Source organism: Lissotriton helveticus, chromosome 3_1, assembly GCF_964261635.1.
Source record: "Lissotriton helveticus chromosome 3_1, aLisHel1.1, whole genome shotgun sequence".
In the NCBI taxonomy this organism is placed as follows: Eukaryota; Metazoa; Chordata; class Amphibia; order Caudata; family Salamandridae; genus Lissotriton; species Lissotriton helveticus.
The window spans coordinates 1,059,722,064-1,059,735,275 of record NC_136061.1 but is presented as its reverse complement, the minus strand read 5'-3'; positions in this window follow the sequence as shown (position 1 = coordinate 1,059,735,275).

The window sequence follows — 13,212 nt, the reverse complement described above, 5'->3', positions numbered from 1 at the left end:
GTCTGTTCATTCTTTTTCCTGATCTAAAAGATAAAGTTGTAAGTATTGTTCTAACTCTTGATTGAACCTCTCAGTTTGCCCGCCTGCCTCTGGGTGATAGCTGGTTGAAAAACGAGAGTCAATTCCCAATTGTTTAATGAAGGCCTTCCAGAAATGGGAGACAAACTCGGAGCCCCTATCAGAAATCAAAAACATTTTGGAATTCCGTGAACTCTCACTATGGGATGTGTAAACAACCTAGCTACTTGTGATGGACTAGGAACCTTTTTCAAGGGAAGAAAATGAGCAATCTTGGAAAAAAGTGTCTACAAATACCATGATCTTATGACCTTGGCTGGGAGATAGGTCCACAATAAGATGCATGGAAACTGTGCTCCCAGGGTGGGGTGCAGTTGGTAATGCAAACTTTTTGCTCTGGATTATTGGCTTTTCTTCGGGGATTGACTCCGAGGAACTCTGTATCAATTCTGGATAAAGCTTTTCCATTTATCACCCCTGGCCGATATATGATTACAAAATCTAAATCTGCAAAATCCAGTGGACAGCGCCATTGTCTTGCTGACAGAGTTCGTGCAGATGTTTGGAATTGTATGTTTCGGTGGTCAGTGTAGACCATCACCTTGTGTTGTGGACCCAATAAATAGTGTCTCCATTCCAGAAAAGCTTCTTTGACAGCCAATAGTTCCTTATGGTTTAATTCATTTCAGGGAATGTAAGCTTTCGCAAATAAAAGGCCACTGGGTGCAATTGTCCGGCGCTGACATGTCTCTGGGATAAGACCCCACCAAGTGCTGAATCTGAACTCTGAGGCACCTGCTTCCATGTAATAAGGCTCTTCATGATTCGGATGTAACAAAATTGGAGCTGATGTGAAAGTGTTCCTAGGGAATTGAAAGGCTAAATCCGCATTTTGGGCCCATTCAAACTTGACTCCTTTCTTCAACAGACAAGGGATGGGACTAATCTTTTGAGAGAAGTTTGAAATGAATCTTTGGTAGAAATTCACAAATCCCAGCAAACTTTCTTTTATACTTTTTGGGAGAGACCAATTTTGAACTTCTTTCACCTTGGCAGGATCCATGCTGATTCCATCTGGAGATAAAATGAACCCCAAGAGCTCCACCTGCTTCACATGAAAAGCACATTTCTCCAATTTCACATAAAGATTGTGTTCCAATAATCTCTTCAAAATTGATCTGACATGTAATACATGTTCTTCATTGCTTCTGGAGAAAATCAGGATGTCATCAATGTACACCACGGCTATCCTATCCAAGAAAACCAAAGTCTCGGGCACACGTAACTGGGTAAATGCAATGTTTTGCCAAAGTCTCTTGTATTCAATATTGTTTAGCATATATGATCCACACAAGTTGCTCTTCAAATCTTTATAATCACAACCAGCCAACATGTGTTTTGTCACAATGTGAAGTATCCTGTGACTTCTTCAGAGCTGTTAGAAAAGCGTCGGTCTGGTGAGGAAAGTATAATTGGACAAGTCCTTGGACTAATTGAGTATCGGGAAAAACGAAATCGAGGTTTCAGAATGCCGGAGACCTCTGATAAAAGGAGATGTAGATGGTCCACTTGCAATTTGAAATAACGGGAGTATCGGAGATCTCCACTTGAAAAGCACCTGTGTATTAAAATGCAGCGGGTTCACCGTAGGAGCGAATCTGTAGCAGGTGCGCTTCAGAACGGCAACATGCACTGGTTCACCTCTGCTCCGGAGGTGCTGAAATGCTGCTGGAACATTACAAAGCCCATAGGGCATCACTTAGTATTCAAAAGTCCAAACCGCGTACGAAAGGTGGTTTTCCGCTCAAGACCCTGGAAATCTGAATCAAATGATACCCTCCTCTTAAGTCACATTTTTTATATATCTTGGCATCTTTTACTTGGTCTAGAAGCACAGACACTGACGGGAGTGGATAAAGATTTTTGATGGTCGTTTGGTTAAATGCTCGATAGTCAATGCAAGTGTGGAGATCTCAAGTCTTTAAGGGATGAAAATCAAAAGTGAGGAGACTGGGGACTCAGAAGGGCATATGAACGCATTGGTCAAATACTTGCCCAGATATTCCTTTAAAGAAGTATTTTCCACTTCAGTTAGAGCATATGACCGCAATGCAAGACTGCTCCTGGTTCCAGATCTATCTAACAATCGTATGGTCTGTGAGGTGGCAAATTCTTAGCTTCCTTCTTACCAAACACTCTGGCCAAGTCTTGATGTTCATTTGGAATTTCCTTTGTCTCCAAGGCACAGATGACTGCTGGTATGGTGGCCAAACAAACTGGAGAAGACTCTTGGATTCTCTGTATGTTTTCCAAAACAATTTTCTTTGCAATATGAGGAATCCATAACCACTGTTCTTTGATTGCAATCAATTCTTGGATTATGCTTTGTGAGCCAAGGCAAGCCCAAAATCAATTGGAATTGTGGTGCATCAACGAGATTAAATACAATTTTTTCTTGATGGCCGTTTAATCCTTTCAGAAAAATAGATTCTGTCTCATGAGTGATAGAACCAGAGGAGAGATTTATGCCATCAACAGCTCTTACTGCTTCTAAAACTCTTTTCTATACAAATTAAACTCCAATCTTCCTTGCATATTTTATATCGCAAAAATTGCCTGTGGCACCAGAGTCAGTCATGGCTGAGACTCCAGATATGTCCACATTCTGAAATTTAGCTGTAAATGATACCACTAGATGAGGTGACTCCGACTGCAAGGTATTGGCAACATGTTGCATGGTTGGAGTTGTCCCAGTATTTGCTTCCATCAGGGCAACTCCCTTTACTGATGGAGCTTGCCTTTTCCAGACTGCCCAATTTTGGGTTCATAGACACTTCTTGACAAAATGCCCTGAAGCCCGGCACCACAGACATAATTTATTCAATCTCCGCTTGTCTTTTTCTCCCTTTGAAAGAGGTCCTCGAATAGAACCAATCTGCATTGGTTCTTCCATAGAAACATTCTCAGTAGTTTTATTATTTTCATGCTTTATTCTATCAAATCTGAGGGGGGGGGAAGTGTACGAAACTCCAGACCCTTCTCAAATCTTTGTTTGTTTAATCGATGATCAATTTGCAACAGTAAATCAATCAGTTCTGAAATTTCTGTTGGTCTGCTGGGAACTTGAGCTAGAGCATCCTTCAGGTCATCTTTAAGCCCTCAATAGAAAATTGCACTTCCTTTGGCATCTGGCCAATTTGTCTCTGCAATGAGCTTATTGAACTGTGCTATATAAGCCACTAACTCCCTGCTACTTTGTTTCAGCTCTAACAATTCTTTGTCTGCGGCTTGAGCTGCTATGCGACAATCGAATATTCGTAAAAATGTGACTTTGATTTCTTAAAACGTATAAAGAATTAGAGGGTTTCTTGAAACAATGGGCACTGACCACGCAGCGGCATCCCCAGTCAGATAAGACAGTATATAAATGCCACCTTAGATTAATCCTGAGTCAAAAAAGATTTGTGCTTTATGGGGATCCCCTTCAAATTGCCCCGGCTGCGCTAAATGAATTATTGGAGAGATTGCATGTACTGCTTGAGTGGACACCCTGAGGTTTACAAGGTGTTGGGAATGTATATATTTAGGATTTGAATTAAGTTCCTTTGGCAATAGTTCCTTCACGGTTGACTTTCCCACAATGTCTTATACTTTGTCTGAAGATTCTGTAGTTCATATGAGTTCACAGGGTGTAGCTTACTAAGCTTCACTGTAATGGTCAAAGGTTCCACAGTTTATTCATAATATGAGGCACAGAGACACTACTCATCACCTCGAGTCAGCTTGACTGACTAAATTCTGCAAGACACTACTCATGACCACTCGCATTAGGTTGGCTCTGCTCACGGCAATAAGATCTTGATACACATGCGCAGGCCAAAGACTCTGGTTTTCAAAAGTTTCTCAGACTGGAATTCTCATGCGCACTGGAGAAACACTGCCAGTTGCTCCAAGAGCTTCAGTTGAAGTGCACAGAGCTTTGCGCACGCTCATCAACTCTTGTTTCTGTGCCAGAAACGATACCGCGCGAGGAATAGTTTCTCCACCATGGCGGCCATCTTAGATTTCTTGCAAGGCTTTCTTTGAACACTCTTTAAGAAAACAGAGAACAGGAGCCTGATGCATCGGCGTCATCTTTTCCTGAAAGGATATTGTCATGCAAGAAGGTATTTAGCTCTTTCTGCCAGTGGTGATGATGTTACAACCTACCGAATTCCTGACACCAAGTAATATTATCAGATACAAACTCCAAGAAGCCTCAATTAGTATTTATAAGCTAATTGGTTGTGTGGCAAAATACCAACCACAAAAATATTGTGGTACAAAACATTGTAATCAAAACATTGACCGCAAAAATATGAACTTTAGATACACATAAAATTTAGGATAAAAATGTTGTGGTCAAATGTGTTGTGACCCAAAGTATCAGTATTACAATGGTAATTATACATTTTTAATTGTAATTAATATTATTATGTTTATAAGAATATAATTCTTTAAAAAATATTGGTTCCGATAAACGCCATTTGGTGCGTTGCTCCTAATTTAGGGCATTTCTAAACACAAGTGCTTAAGAGGATAAATCAACAGTGTCTGCCAATACAGTCAGGGAGCAGAGATCCAAATAAGTGTTTGATGAAAACTCTGAAACAATGGAGCAATGAAACAGTAACAGTGACAGGAAGGAGAGTCACGGAGTTGATTTAATAACTAAACTGAAGATGTTGGAGAAGCTATCTCGTAATGAGCTGACCAAGTGGTGGGAGAGCAAATCTCTACAATATGTGGAGGTTGGAAGAATCCCAAGAGAGTTATGACTTTTGATTGCACGAGCTTCGAAAACCCACATCCAGTAATGCTTAAGGAATGGGCACAAAGTAATGTGGAAGCTTCTTTGCGATTGGTACAATTTTTAATCAAGTATGCTGACAATGACAGACAAATATTCATGGTGGAAATAGAGACGTTAAATGCAGCACTGTGAGAAGAAGTGGATCAGGAAAAGGTTAACAAATTTGTGTCAGAAATGAAAGTGAGTTTAAACAAAGATGGAGAGACCATAATTAATCATTAAACACAGAAAGTTAAAAGCGACAATTATGACTATGAGAAAGGGCTAATATTAATCTTTTCCCAAAGGTTTGATACCATTAGGAGACAACGATTTTCTGAAAGCAACAAAGGCAAAACGAAACAGCTTCAGAAATTAGCTCATAAGTATTTCACAACTGAAAAGAGCAACTCGCAGGACGTTGCATCAGTTGTTCATGAGCTGTTTTTTTCACAGTTAGACAGAACTCAACATTTAAGGCACAGGAGGAAAGTACGATCAAAAAGAGGAGGACTAGAAAAAGATAGAGAAGTAGACAAAAAACTACTGCGCTAGGAACAAAAGTGAAATGAAGGAACAGCTGGAAATAAGTGGTGGTCACACAGTGATCATTAATTTATGTGATATTAATTTAAATACAGTTTAGGAATACATTCTGGCATTAGGCTTGTCATTCTGCCCCGAAATAAGTTTCGGTTACACACAAACATGAGTAGATATGTACAAATGTATTAGGAAGCTGAATCTCAAGAAATATGCTATGCAAGTAGGACAGAACAAACGAATGAAGGGCATAAGAACAGAAAATAAATCTGAAAATCTGAAAGTGTCAGACATGAATTTGATGGGAACTTAATAAATTAGAGTATGAAATACAAGGGATTCAAGGGGGGATAACAGAGGAAGAAATAATTTAAACAATGAATGTTAAGGAATAATTTCAACAATGAATTTAGATATGCATGGAGAAGCAGCAACTCCTTCTAAACATAACTCCCCCTTTGTCTCTAATTTGCAAAGAGACCGTCTGGGCGTATATGCGGAGTCAGTCACCCAAGGAATTAAGATTACATATCTTAAAGGGTAAACAATGAACAAGACCAAGTGGCAAAACAAGAGTACATAATGATCTTATAAGGAAATTGAAGACCAACAAAAGGGTGGTAATAAGCAGTGCCGACAAAGGTGGAAATATATTTCTGTGGTCCTTGAAGCTATACTTGGAAGAAGTCTTGAAATAATTAAGCAATGCTGATTTCTATATGAAAGCTTCTAATCAAAGAGTTATAGAGGTGAAACAGAGTATCATAGTAAACTGACAGTGTGGCGCAATGCAGGTTACTACCACAGGAAAAATATTTGTTTCTGAGAAATGACAATCCAAAGATGCCAATTCTTTATTGAACGCACAAGATGCACAAAGATTTAACAAAACCACTGGGTCATCCAATTATATCGGCTGTTGATAGCATGATTGAGAACACTTTGAAATATGGACTATTTCCTGCAAGATTATGCAAAAAATCAACCATCCTCTATACAAGGTTTTTTAAGACAGTTTTTGATATTACATGGGAGGAGGAATATGTTTTTTTTATTTCCTTGGATATAACCTTGCTATATACCAGCATTTTTCACAGTGATGGTCTAAGAGTGATACAACCTTTTCTAAGGGCTAAACCTTTGGCTTTGGCTTACTCAGTCCAGTTAGGTCTCAATAATTTAAATCTGAGCAAAGCCCTTGGTAGTTGTTGCACAAATCAGATAGGTTTAACTTGGGAGAATGTGTAAAGAATTTATCATTACCGAAAAGATAAAAAGAAGAAACTACACTACAATAAAATTCCCACTAAAATTTATAAAAATTTAACTTCTTTTAATGAACAAATAGACACCAAAATGGCAAAGATCTGATGTAGATAAAATGCAGATACGATTTGTTGAAGTTTAAAATAATTATAGCATCAAAAAGCACAAAGCACCAACCACGGGTGTCTGGTCAGGCTAGACCAGGCCAAAATCAAAAGGTGAGGCCAACCTTGATGGAGCATGGGTCAGATACAGGGACTAGATTTGTCCAGGTGAAAAGTTTATCTCCTGACTTAGTCATTTTTCTGGTGAAAAGTTCTCGACAACAAGGTCTGTGGTGGGGTGGGGTGCAGGCTGAATCCAAAAAGGGGTCGTATATGGTGGCCAGCTGAAGTGCAGGTTTTCAGTGAGATCCTCAGCACTTGTGGAAAGTTTGAGACTCTTAACATCGAAAGTGGGAAAACTCAGAGCTGGTGTAGTCCTAAGCCAGGCTCCAGGAAGGTATTCTTATCGAGTTCCTGCTCGGCATTGGTCCAGGTGATGTCCTCTACATTCAGACTTAAAAGCTTTTCAGGAAGTCAGGATCCTTTCAGTGGGGCAAAGCAGCAAGTTGAATCTGACTATCTGTTTGATGGCTGCAGCTTGGTGGTGGTCAAATGGTAGCATCTGATTTTTTTGCAGAAAGTTTGTAAGTGTCCTGTCTTGTATTCTTTGATAAGACGATAGGGTAGTCCAACAGCAGCCTAGGTCCAGGACCTTTTGAGCACCACTTGGGGGTTGGAACTCAATCTCCAAGAAGCCACCAGCAGGGTCCAAGGCAAACAGCTACTGTTGTGTCCCAAACGTATTCATAGCAGTCGCTCCTTCTCCTTCTTGGCTCCCCACCATTGGAATCGGCTGCTGTCATACATTTGCTCTTGCACTGAATTACCTCATTTTAGAGAACTTCTGAAAACCTGGCTGTTTAATCTTTAACCATGGCATTGCTCTGCAAATTGCTATCTGATTCTATAGCGCTGAGAGATGCCCGTAGGGATGATTTGTTGCGCCGTACAAATAATAAATGTAAATGTAAATCCAGTTGGGAACTGGTTGGCTGGGCTCAGCAGAGATTTGAGTGTCTTGTATCTTTTGTGTTCCTGGACCTCAACAGGAGCCCAGGCATCTAACCTTTGGAGTTCACGCTTCGGGACTGGGTACAATGGGAGAGCAGGTGCAGCCCTTGGAGTTCTCTCCACCAATTCAACAGCAAGGACACTCCTTCTTTTGTCTTCTACACGTCCAGAGGTGTTTTAAAGAGGGTACTAAGGGTGCCTCTTTTATGCCCAGTGCCAGCCTGTGGGTGTGGAAACTCCTAGTCACTCTCTAACCAATGGGAAAAAGTTCCTGTGGGTGCCGTTACTCATATTTACATGTTTTACTGTAAACTATCCCACGTTGCTCTAACATGGCTGGAACTTTCTTTTACTGTGCAGAGCTCCTGGCACACCCTGAAATGTATCCTAGGGAAATGAGAAACTGACCCTGCAAACCAGTTCTGGAACTGGTTCACCCACCCCTTTGGGATTTGTGCCACTTTGAGTACTTAGACAATGGCAGGCTTAGGTGTGAGTCACATCTGCTTGTGATTGGAGATGTCCCTTAGAGGTTTGTACATTTGGTGGGCGCACCCCCAGGCCACCCTGTCAGGAGGCACCTTCTCCCAGCCAAGGTCCTTTTGTTCCCTTTCTTGAGAGCCATTCACACCTCCCAGCAGGCTGTCAGGTGACAACTGGGGATTATCTCTGAAAAGGCTAGTACACCCTTTAGGCAAGAAAAAACTATTTTTCAAAAAACTGCATTCACAAAATAGTCAAAATCCAACTTGACCATTAGATTGAGTTTTAAATTATTAATCATTTAGTCCTTGAATCATGGTTCTGGTTGTTCTCAAAAAGCATGCACCCTGTGCTTTTCTATGGGAGTGCCATCCTTGCCACAATGAAAAACAACTTAAGAGGTGGTTTATTGCCAGGACATGTAAAACATAGGAGCGTATGTCCTACTTTTTGAGTATTATATACCTAATCCTATGGACATTTAGGGCCTAACCTGGGTTTGGCATATCAGTATAAAAAATGAAGATTTAGGCCTGTTGAACTTGCAGTTTTAAAATTGCACACTTGGGCAGCAGGTGCGGGCCTGGAAACATACTTTGCCTGGTCACTTTAGTTGTCACACAATAGGTGCTGCAGTCCACTACAGGCATTTAACTTATAGGCCCTGGGCACACATAGTACCATACACAAGGGACTTATAGGCAAGTTAAATATCCCAATCAGGCATTGGCCAACTCTGCATGTTTTTAGTGGTCAGGGCATATACATTGGGCGCTGGACGGCAGTACCCCAGTGCTCAGAGTCCCAACATCAGCAAAAAGTGGGTTAGAGGGAGGATAACCAAGCAGAAAGGCATTTTCTTACAACTGCTACTCACAATGATTTTAGTGAGTGGCTAAGATACGCTGACCCATTGTACTGTGCTGTATGCTGTAGTGGGTGGAGGAAAATATGAATGACACAACAACAGACCAATGGATGAAAAGGGCTAGCTAACAGCCCTTTAAACTATTTACATTATATATATATAAACATTTTGGCTAATGCCAGAGATAAAGAGGCAAGCAGGGGTGGGGGAAGTCCATGGCTAAAGTAAGAGAGGTATCAGGCGAACAGTTACATCACGAGTACCCTCATGATTTAATGACCATGATAAGCCTAATTAAGTAGTGAAAGAAGTTCCAAGGAGAGAAATAAATAATCTAGTTTCTAGGCTGAAGGACCGGACTGGCAGAGAGTAGGAGTGTGGCGGCAGAGAGACAGTATGTGGGAAGATGGTAGCTTTTCTCAGGGAAAAACTGTGCCCAGCAACAATTGGAAGCATGACAGAGGGACTTACAGTGAAATCTTTTATATACTGAGGAAAAGGCCTTGAAAACAAGTCTGGTGTATTTTGATGTTCTGTGGGGGTGAAGAGAGAGATCAAATATTTAATCTGTTGCAGTGATAATGGAGTCTTTAAAAAAAGTACACTAAAAATAATATTTAAAAAAGAGAAAGTGAATGTTTAAAATAAAAATACATACAAAATCTTTAAAATTGCTATTAATTAAAAACTAAATGCAAAGTGGCTTACCTGAGTGCCAGGAGGAGCAGACCACATTCTGAATTTGGCCTCAACTCCATCAAACACCTGCACCCACTGATGATGGGAGCCCAGTTTGATTACATTACTGGTCTTTCTACAAAGTGGCATATAGGGATGGGGCAGTTGAATAACTGCTACAAGGATGTCCTCCAGGCTTTATAATTATATTTGAAGCACTGTCCATGAACCATTCAGGATGGCCCTTACATAATGTACTTTTTGTACCTGTTCACTTCCTGTTAAGTTACTTGACATCCACTGTGACTTGATGGTGCCATTTAGAATATGGCATCTTCTTTTACATGCATCTGCTGGAAGCTGTAGGTCAAAAGAGAAGATGAAAGGACGAGTGAATGTTGCTGCATAGAGAAATCTGAGAGATATGAGGTCTTCCCGCGCTAATTTGGAAAAATATTTAAGAAGGATAATGGAGAAGATTTAAGCAGGGGAGAAACAAGGTAGAAACAGCAAGATGTTAAACAGAGGAAATCATTTTTTAGAATAACACTGATTCTTGTGAGGCAAGGTAAGCAGCGGTGGATTCAATTGACGTTTTTTTAAGATGGAAGGGGAGTTCCTAATAACTGGTCAAGAAGGAACATTGAACCAAGAATAAAACTATAGCCACAGACTGAAGCTTAAAAAATGGAGTATTAAACTTAGTTGTCCACATCTACGCAGTGTTGAGCATGTTTATTGAAGGTGATGAGTCCTCTTGGAGTGTACCATAATTTCCCAGTAATTCCTCATCAGATAAAAGAACATTAGAAAGTGAGAAGTTAAGCATTTGAGCAAATTTAAAGAGTTTTTACAGCATTTCTGAGGATCAACAGAAAGCAGCTAAAACATTAGACCCAACAATCTGATTAGATCTGCCAACAGGCCATAGGTAAAGATTGAACAATAATAATATAAAGAGCTGCGTCATATCAACACCACTTTTGAGAAAGGTTTCAACCGAATGATGTTTGGTCTGGATCAGATAAATGTCAAAGCATGAAGTGTTCATGTTGGACTTGGCCCTTTCTGCAGGGTCATCCCCAAGCTTTTTGCCTTCACCCATCTGTTTTCTAAACTCATTTGTGCTGCTTTTTAGAAATCTGTGCACTTTACCACTGCTAACCAGTGCTAAAATGCTTGTTCTCTCTCTTTTGAACATGGTAAAATTGGCTTACTCCAATTGGTACATTTAATTTACTTGGAAGCCCTTAGTAAAGTGGTAATATGTGTACCCAGGGCCTGTAAGTGAAATGCTACTAGTGGGCCCGATGCACTGATTGTGCCACCCACTTAAGTAGCCTCTAAAACATATCTCAGTCCTGCAGTTGCAGCCTGTGTAAACATTTTGATAGGCCTACACCTTCCTTTTTAATGCCTATAAGCCACCTCTAGGTACAGCCCTGCCTCCCCCATAGGATAACATTGGGTTAACTTATTACATTTTATAAGTGATAATTTTCAATTGGGAGCAGGTAGGAATGTTGAGCTTGGTGTCTAAATAAATATAAATTAAAGTCCTCATTAATAGTAAAGTTGGATTTTAAGTCACAATTCTAAAAATGCCTCGTTTAGAACGTTTAAATTTGTTTGTACCTGTAGCCTGTTTACTGTGTCACATGATTAGCTGCAGCTGGCAGTTGGTATTTGTTTATTGCCACCAGACAGTGAGACAAAGAGAAGTTGAAGTGATCTCTGACTTGATGAGGGGAAAGATATATCACTTCTCACACCTGCACAACAGAAAGGCTCTGCTTTGGCACACTCACAAAGGGTTTTAAATTCATATTTTAGGACCTCAGACAAGCTGGGGTCAAGGCAGGGAGGCAGGAAACTCAAAACACCTCTGGGGGTGGAAACATCCGAACCTTCTCCTATTTCAAAACTGCCAACAGTTATAAATATTGGTCCCTTTGACTCAACTCTTCCGTATACCTCTGGATCTGTGGAGGACACAGAAGGACTGCTGTGCCGATCTGTAAGATGGACTGCTTATCTGCTGCCCTGCTGCCTGAGTAAGAAGGACTGGCCCTGCACCTTGAACCCAGGACCACAAGAGTCACATCTAAGACCTTCGATGTTTTTGGTTTGGAACTGGTCTATCCCAGAACTAATAGAGTATAAGGGTGCATTGAGGGATTTAGTGAAGACCAATGTTGCCCTCAAAACCACTTGATTACACTATATCTCAACATGGTGTAGGAGAATGGGGCTGAGCAGACTCTGGGATAGTCCTGAGAAAATCAGAATATCAGGATTCTAAACTCAAAACCAGGCAGTGGGCCTTCCTCCATGACCAACAACTAGCAACAGCTTCTTTATCTCATCTGGCCAATCAGTTCTTTGAATTCAACCCTAGCCCAAAGTTTGAAGTTTTTATTGATACAATTTCTCCTCCCCTGGCCAAAAGTCTGTGTGTGAGATTTCGGGTGGGTAGCCTGCCACTAAAAACGTTTATGAGTAAGTGGGCAAGAGAGCAAAATTCAGACAAATGCTCTGCCTGTGGGGAAGTTCCTGATACGGTGGAACACATTTTATTTTTCTGGCCAGAATACCATGGGCCCCGTAGGAAATAGATAAGCCCTGTCTGTTTAAATCCGAGGTTGATTCTTAAAAAATTGCATACAGAATATTAAAAACTGACACCTCTGAGGCAATAGTCTTTTCTGTAAGTCGGTTTTTAGCCAATGTTTGGCACACATACTCTAAGGTTGTATTCTAGTGAGAGGAAGAGTATACTACTAACTTTGTAGAATTGAATTCTGATAGATGGGGTTCATATGACTTTCTTCAGTTAGATTGTAATACTGTACGCTCACTAAGTTAAGTAAAGATGCATTATTCCTCTGCTAGATTTGCCAGATTTTCACAGATGGTATGTCAGAAGAATACTGATATTCCTATTATATTTTAATTGATTCTTTCTTTTTCTTAGCACTTTTAAACCTGTGAGAAAATTTTAATGGCTTAGTCTACTCACTTTACCTTTTATATTGCATGATTGTTTTTTAGACTTGTAATTATACATATGTTTTGCCTATGTACTCTTTGATGGTTCTTGGCAAACCAAATAAAGCTTATTTGAATTGACTCCAAGGGCCAGTTGGCTGGCCTCCTGATCAAATGTCTCTGGGGAGGCTTGGCGTCGACTGTAATGGTAGCGTAGTTTGGGAGCTCCAGCAGGGCCCGGGCATTACCTTGACAATCCAGCATCAATCGGCAACCCTAAAGACAACCCTTCTGCCGGTCGGACCCCTGACTGTGCAGACTGATGGTGGGTCCGATTTCGCGGCTCCAACTGCTAGCAATACTTTGAAATTTGGGCTGTCAAGAGAACGCGCAGTGCAAACCCGACATTGGCAGTAAGGGGC